This window comes from Schistocerca americana, chromosome 8 (assembly GCF_021461395.2).
Source record: "Schistocerca americana isolate TAMUIC-IGC-003095 chromosome 8, iqSchAmer2.1, whole genome shotgun sequence".
NCBI classification, from domain to species: domain Eukaryota; kingdom Metazoa; phylum Arthropoda; class Insecta; order Orthoptera; family Acrididae; genus Schistocerca; species Schistocerca americana.
This window is the reverse complement of record NC_060126.1, coordinates 381,688,670-381,697,494: the sequence shown is the minus strand read 5'-3', so window position 1 is coordinate 381,697,494 and position 8,825 is coordinate 381,688,670. Positions and strand designations below refer to the sequence as shown.

General features: G+C 41.3%; 1 long non-coding RNA gene across 1 annotated transcript; it reads left to right on the top strand.

Moving 5' to 3' along the window:
- The first annotated feature begins 1,373 nt into the window (after positions 1 to 1,373).
- On the top strand, positions 1,374 to 7,885 carry LOC124544649. The gene is made up of 2 exons (XR_006967554.1): positions 1,374 to 1,496; positions 7,744 to 7,885. It is a non-coding gene; the product is annotated as an uncharacterized LOC124544649 (long non-coding RNA).
- The last annotated feature ends 940 nt before the right edge of the window (positions 7,886 to 8,825 follow it).

Below are 8,825 nucleotides of genomic sequence, written 5' to 3'. Positions count from 1 at the left end.
CCTCCGACATAGAGCCTGTAGCCTCCGACATAGAGCGCCTGCGCCGTGTGTATTTGAGAAAGCCTCTGGTTTCCAAGGCGCGAAGTTTTGGCTGCCGCTGAGTCGTCACTTGCATGTTTGTTAGCTTAGAAGCCTGGCCTGCTGATATTCTGCCATTCTTGGGCGTTTGCTTATTCAGGGATATCTCTTTCTGCTTGCTCTGTTGTCATATTAAGTGCGCTGCTGACGTTTCTGGCTTGTGTGCGGTTTTGACTGCTTTAGCTCTTTGGATTTTAGAACTCCTGCGTTTGAGAACTTGGTCCGGCTTGCACTCAGAGCGATATTTTCCTCCCAATTTGCGAATCCATATTTTTGAACCTGTACCACAGGAAGGAGTTACTAAAAGGGTGGGAGGCCTCTCTGAGCTGAGTTCAGGGTCGTTTTGTTAGCTTGGTGTTTCCAGTGGTTTAACTGAGTTATTTTCTGATTTTCCGTTGAATGTTTCACCAGTCAGCAATGTTGTCCGTTCACAAACTGAGTCAGGGATAGTTTTTTTTTCAGATTGGCGTGCCCTGTCGATATTAACCTTTCCGGGCAAGGAACTGTGATACGTAATTTAATAGCTTCAGTCAAGGTCATAAATTTTCTTCTCAAACTGGTCCTGAGGACGTTTCACTGTTATAGCTGAGAATGACCATCAACTCAGATAATGTAAAATATGAGCTGATAGATCACTTAGCATTTATTGAATTAGAAAGTATTTTCGTAATTTGGCAAACCGATAAGTAAATTCCTGGAGACAACATCAACTTGAGAGTGTGAAAGAATATTTTCAGGTAGTGAAATTCGAGCCAAACTAAATTCTTTGGACGCCGAGAAGAAATATTATGAAATATGTTGTGATATAACGGAGATTACAACATTTTCGCTAGAGAATAGTGGCAAGTACCCATAAAGGCATGTTATCGGAAAATTTTTTATGATATTCACTCCATTCGTGACAAGTTACACATGTGAATATTAGTCTTCGAATAAGGTATGAATAGCAAAGAAATGTGAGTAATATGATAGACTTGGAGCAAGACTCACTATGATCACTGACTAAGACCAAACTGAATATAGGGAAATTATCAGGATCGAGCAGTTCCAACCGCCCCCCTTATTCATCGTTTCTTTGTTTAATAAAACATATACAATATGCTAACTACATGTTATTTATCTTTTATCTGTTAAAAAAGAACAGTAGTGTTATTTTTTTCCAAACCATAAGTAAGTTTGATGTTAAACTTTGTTGGGTTTTCTGACTGAATTCTAATCTCATTCAAGAGCTATAGCCTCAGAAAATTTTGGGAACTGTTGTTCTCGATGTTTTAAAATTCTACTTGTTCTCTGATACAGCGAAACCCTGTAAGCCGGGAACTATGCTTTCTGATGGCTGCACCACATGTACCTGTAACCCAGATGGGACGACTGCTACATGTACCATGAGCGACTGTTCATCCCAGCTTCCTGGAGAGGTGAGTATCATTTCACCTGCTAAGTATATACTTGGTATTCTACGCTCTCCCTCTCCCCCTCCCCCCCCCCCCCCTCTCTCTCTCTCTCTCTCTCTCTCTCACACACACACACACACACACACACACACACACACACAGAGAGAGAGAGAGAGAGAGAGAGAGAGAGAGAGAGAGAGAGAGGTGTAACGGGCAAAGGTTCAGATATGTTTGTATGTAAACATGTACACACATCAGTGTGTTAGGTGTTTGTTCTCTGTATCGAAGAGTCTCTCCACAAACAGACAGCATGCTTAACAACCTGATGTTTTTGCATAGTCACACTGCACCACTAAGTGGACTGCATCTGTCAGTGCAGACTGACCATATTGTGAACATGCATCCACACTTCAACAGCTGACCTAGTGCCCAGCATTAATGGGTTACTGTCGTCACATGTACTTGGAGCTACTAACAAACCTAAAAGCATATGGCTTGTCTTGGCTATAACTATTAGTCTACAAATGGCATAAATACTGATGTTATGTCTGCACTTATACCCATTACATCCTGCATATATACAACATCAAGTTCTTGGTAGGTTTCTGGAGGTTTGAGGCACCAGATGTCTATAAACAGATTATGCAATTCCCATAAAATATGAGCCTATGGTTTGCAGGCACCCAGCTGGCACCCAGGAGCATCCCAACCACGTTACATTATCGTAGACCACAGCTGTCATTGTGCCATCGTTTATCACCACTGGTCTCATGGAAGTCCAAGTAAATGTCTGGATAGCAAGATAATGTCATGACCGCCATTTGTCAGTGGAGAGGTGCCTGTTTCGAGCAAACATACGCTCATATGATGGTGTACCCAGGAACAACCTCCAATCAGGTGTAACAACGAATGTGATTTATCCAACAAGGCGACACTTTTCGATTCATTAATGGTCAAATCTCAATTATCTCTCTCGTGCCCACTGCAATTGTAATTGACAGTGTCATTGGGTCAGGTCAACATGGGAACAAGTAAGGCTGTCCCATGTTCAACAATGCTGACTGAATGGCGAACTCCAAACCAAGTGTGCCAGCACCATCATTGTACTCTGTCATCAAATCTGCTGCAGATCAACGCCTACCTTACTTTACAGGATGTGCAGGCCTCCAACTTCCACGTTCTTTGGTGAAGTGTGGACATCCACCACCTTCTCGCCTATTTGTGGTTTCGTTGTCCTCAACCATTTTCCACAGATGCTGAAACCAATAGCACATAAACAACTGTCCAACATCGCAAGTTTCCAAGATTCTTGTTCCTGGGAGGTGGTCCATAACCATCAGCACTCTGTCAAAGTCGCTTATGTTAGTGGATTTCCCCATTTGCATTCTGTGTCGTTCCTAGAGTGATTTTTCAATCAACTCTGTTCTGAAACTTCCTGGCAGATTAAAACTGTGTGCCCGACTGAGACTCGAATTCGGGACCTTTGCCTTTCGCGTGCAAGTGCTCTACCATCTGAGCTACCGAAGTACGACTCACGCCTCTGTTCTGCTTGCACACCTTGTCTACAACATCATATGGCTGCAGAACCAACAGACGACTTTCAGTCTCTCTGTGGGCAGTGGCCACATGGTCACTAAAATCATTATGGGCACGCTGTTGCGTCTTGTTATAAAATACTCAAAGTATTGGATGTATCGATTTCTTTGACGAGTTGCAGCTACCTTCCTTAAGGCAAGGACTGATTAGCTGGGATATGGTTGCATGAATATATCGCTTTGCTAATGTGTGACTAGGCCAATGACGTCACATTTACTACAGATTGTTAGCCATTAAATAACAATTGTGATATGAGGAAAGTGGGAGGGTATATGTGGCTGACTGTGCATTGCACGGCTTGCTGGCAGTTGGTAGCCTGCTACACATCAACGATGAACTTCTGGGGTCGGGTTTTCTGTGCTAGTAGTGGAGAGACAGGGCCAGTCATGCCAACACTGTTTGTTTTGACAGTCGGGGCTGTGTTCAGGGAAGCCATTGCCCTGCACTCACACATGGCCTGTCATACCAGGTTTGGAGGCAGCCAGGACACCACAGCCATGTTGTCAGGATATTTCAAGATTTCAACTGCCTCTTTTATTTTTCGTGTGCACATCCACGATTGTCCTGTCAGCACTCACGCTTCTTGTAACTTGATAGCCTGCACACAACTGTGATAGTGCTTCACTAATACTGATATGTTGTATTGCACCAACAGAACATAATGCTCGTGGTATGATATGCAGGTTGTAACAGTTCTTCTGGTTTCACCAATGTAAGTGGCACTGCACTCAAACTGTATCTTGTATGCACTAGTGGTGTTCACGATTTTTGTTGCTTTCCTAATGGACTACACAAAATTCTGGGTCCCGTGGCCACTTCAGAAAACTGATTTGATGTCTCCTCAACAAAATACTATCCCTACTTGATCACTGACACTCCTGATGCAAGGTAAGTATACCACCTGGAACTGTTCTTTTCTTTCATTTTCTGTATTCACTTTCCTTCTAAACTTGGTTACTCTTCTAGCTTTTTATTACTGATGCATCTTCACTCATGACAAGCACGGTTTCAGAGAGTAAGTGTCTGTACAGTTCACAGGCCTGCTTATAGAGGCCACCTGGGTAAGCACCTGGGCTCTGGCGAGCCGGCAAAGAAACAGCAATATTTAAGCAATCAAAAGAGAGTGCTCAGCAGTATTACTGTTGCTCAGGCAATGTGTAGAGTGCTATGCACAATTTGTATCTTACGTGTTGTTCTATGAAGTAATGTGTTCCTTACATCATGCTTGTTCTTACTGTAGTAATTATCATATCCATTGGCTCATAAGATGTTATGCAGCTCTTTCAATTCTTGTTTGATATTCTTTACATCACTGATGTGGTGGGCTGTAGTGGTCAGCATGTGTAAGATGGTACACTTTTGTGCTACATAATGGTGCAAATTGGTGCTAAGGGAATAGCTAGTGTGGGTAGGTTTCCAGTAGGCCTTTTGTCCCACTTTGTTGCTGGTAGTTCTGTAGACCTCCACGTCCAGAAATGGACTTCCTTGTTCCAGTCTGGATTGGATGTTTTTATGTAGGCTGGTAATATGCTTACCAAAGTTATGCAGTGGACATCTTTAAGCAAACATGTAAGCAAACTAGCTTAAGGTGTTCGCAGTTCCACCTACGCTGTTGGTTGGAATACAGGGATGACACATTCATCATTTGGTTGCATAGAAGAGCAGAGTGGCATAAGTTCTGTCAGGATATTAACAGCCTGCATGATAACATCCTGTAGCCGGCCGGTGTGGCCGTGCGGTTAAAGGCGCTTCAGTCTGGAACCGCGTGACCGCTAAGGTCGCAGGTTCGAATCCTTCCTCGGGCATGGATGTGTGTGATGTCCTTAGGTTAGTTAGGTTTAAGTAGTTCTAAGTTCTAGGGGACTGATGACCACGGAAGTTAAGTCCCATAGTGCTCAGAGCCATTTGAACCATTTTGATAACATCCTGTTCACCTAGAACATTATTCTGTTTCTGAATGCGGAGGTCTACAGAACACCTACCCTCCCAGTTGGTACTTACACACCAAACACCATCATCATTTGCAGATCCATAGGCCCTTTTAAGGGCCATGTGACACAAGCCAGATCTTGGGGTGCCAAGCTGTTGAGAGGCGCCAAACATAGAACAGTGTAAGAGGCACTGCAATGTAAGACTTCATGTGCAGGATGTATCACAAGTAGTATTGGCTGCTTGGGGTGCCAAGCTGAGAAGGCCACCATGCATACCCAAATGAAAGATTCGTGTAAGTGAATATCAGAATTAGTAGTAAAAACTGACATGGTTAAAGTGTATGAAGAAAACGTGGAGTGGGGAGCAGCCCTGATCCCTGACATTCTGGCACAGAAGTGTTCCATCCCATACATGTTAACTGCTTGAGCACACCGCATCAGTGATAAAAAAGTTATGAAACAAAAATTAAAAGAGCTGTGTAACAACTTATCGGACAGAAGGTATGGCTACAAAACAATAAGAAGAGGAACCAAGTTTAGTAGGAAGCCAGATATAGAAAATGAAAGAAAAGAACAGTCCCCACATCCGTACTTACCTTAAGCCAGATGTATTAGTGATCGAGTAGGAAGGGTGCTTTGCTGAGCAGACATCAAACCAGTCTTCTGGAGTTGCTGCAGGATCCAGGATTTGTCAGGATCTGCTAAGGAAGCAATACATGCGGTGAACACCACTGGTGTGTAAGGGATATAGTGTGAGTGTGGCTCTGCCTACATCGGTGAAATCACATGGACTGTTAACACTCATATAACAGAATATAAGTGTTGCATTTAGTTGGAGCAATACAACAGATCAGCACTAGTTGTGCTCTATTACAATTGAGGGTAGGCTACTGAGTTACAACAAGCAAGAGTACTGGCAAGACAACTGTGGCTGTGCACGCAAAGAATAAAAGGCTTCTGAAATCCAGAAGCTAGAGGTTTACAGCGTCCTTGCTGCCAACAATCTTGGTACAATCAGCAAAGTGTGATCACCGGGCAGCAGCTTTACTGAATACAGCTGCTATTGGCCAAATAAACAGCATTTGCACAGCTGACATCGTCTCTCTACTACTAGCAGCACGACAGTCCAGCCCCCAGATGCTTGTCACTGATTCACAGTGGGCTACCAAATGACAGCAAGCCATGCAACCCACAAATAATGAGCCAGATATCCCCTCCCTCTTCCTTTTTCCCCTCAAATGTTATTTGATGGCTAATAATATGTAATGAATGTAACAACAGTTGTATAGTAACAGTGCTCGAAAGGCAACATGTTGGTGTCAACATACCCCAGCCAATCAGCCTTTGCCCTGAGGAAAGCCATTGCAACAAAGTTGAAACATCAGTACATTTTAATACTTGCAGTGTATTGTAAGATGATGTGACGATATATCCAGAGTCCTTTTAGTGAGACTGACACTGACTGTGATATCCAGAGTCCTTTTAGTGAGACTGACACTGACTGTGGAATTCTACACATTTACATTAATGGTTATAATAGTTTGAATCATCAAAAACACTAACCGTTTGCATACCCAAACATGTAGCACACTTCACGCCAATTTGACAGGTGTTGGAGGCCATCTCCTTGATATAGTTATTGGTCAGCATTGTATTTATGGAAGGGGGAGGGAGCGGGAGAATTGGTGACATGTAATCATAACTCTGGAGCACCTGGTGGTACATATTATACTTAAATCTGAAATAAATATACTGTTGAGATAAAATACCTCTATTGCTCTTAGTAATGGGATTTGTTTTTGATGTGGTTGATATGTAAATATAATTGTAAATGAACTGTATTAGTGTCAAGTTCATAGTTTTTACTGTTGCTCTGATTGGTGACAGATCTGATGCTATTTCACTACTAGGGCTTGGAAGTGGCAGTAAGAAGGTGTAATATGTAAGTATAATCCTGGAATGCTAGGATCAGTTTTAACCAAACTTCGTCTATATACAAAGCACTTCCTGGAAAAAAAAGTGGCAATTCACCCTTAGTATTGCTAGGGATGAAGGATGGTACTGGTGTAGTGGTAGAAAGGGGATGGCCTTTAGGCATAAAACTAGACTGTATAGTGAAATTTTAATCACATTAAGAATGGCTGTGGCTTCCTATCTGTGACATATTCACCAGCAAAACACTAGAGGAAAAATAAAAATTGATATACCAAAACACAGACCAGCCCACTCACCCAGAGTCAGCTCCATAAATATCTTTAATGAATTGCCATCCTCACCTTGGTCCATGTCTTGGAAACAGTTTCACAGTAAATGTTATAACTGATTGGCTGAAAACTCATAACAGAACTTTTTATATACATAGTGTCAACATGAAATTTTATAGTCAAAATGCATGACTGTATGTCTTTAATCAGGTAAATTTGCAATTAAGTATATCTGTAATTGTATATCTCTGTAATTATGCATAAGAGACAAAGCCTATTATGCTGTATATATGGTCAGCGATGAATAAAGATCCTGACTCTGATTCTTCATTCTTTCCTTCCTTTCTTCAGAGCACTCTACCCTCGGACGCAAGCTTGTCTGTTGCATATCCTGTAGGTTAACGACACCTGTCTGAAGGTGCAACACATATATCTTCATCATGTTGCATTGCAAAAATATACCATGTCATGAAATGAAAACTGCATACAAAAAGTTGTTTATTGTGTCTAACTAAATGTTTTAACTTTTATCTGTTGTAGGTTTGTCCAGACTGTGAGCAGAAACCATAGAAAAAGTCTGGTGCTGTGAAGAGTTGCTTGTGAACAAACTATGAAATTTCATGTACTACAGCATGTAATTTATGCTGATTTATTGAGAAATAAAAACTTTTTGTGAACCTGATATATCTTCTGTACATTTGTTTTATATAAATTTCCTTGGCAAACTCAATATTCGCAGTATATGTCATTATGCAATATAGATTTTTGCAGAGTGAAAATAAAATAAAAAAGGCCAGTGATAGAACTAATACTTTTGTGCTGGCTGGTGATAGGTACAAATGTTACAGGAAAACCTAGACAAAAACTAGTGAATGAACTTTACAGGACTTACTCTGGTTAATTAGGTAGTACACATGAAGAAACATCACAGTGGCTATACAAAATGGAATGGACTGTTTTCATCTACATTTACATCTACATCATGATCTGCAAGCCACCTACTGGTGTGTGGCAGAAGGCACTTTTTGTGCCATTAACTGAGCCATCCAACTCTGTTACACTCGTAAATAATGTGTGAGAAGAATGATTGTTGGTAAATCTCTGTATTGGCTATAATTTCTCAAATTTTCTCCCCATCGTCATTACACAAAACATGTAGGGGGAAGTAATATCTTGTCCGACTCTTCCTGGAAGGTTCTGTCTCGAAATTTCAATAGTAAATCTCTCCATCATGCACAATGTGTCTCTTATAATCTCTGCCAAGGGATTTTGTTGATCTGCCCAGGTTACTTGAACGTGTGTTTTGCATGGCTCCTCGCAACTAACTTGCACCGTCTTCCCGAAGGACAAGAGAGACCACCCCACCTTCCTCTATCAGCCAATAAGGACACTTCTCTCGTTTCCTACACACACACACACACACACACACACACACACACACACACACACACACACATATATATATATATATATATATATATATATATATATATATATATATATATATATATATATATATATATACATTCCTGACAACTAGAAAAGACACTTCAAAACTAATTAGACAAACAAAAAGACAATATGAGAATAGTCAACTCTTAGAAATTGAAGAAGATTTTCAG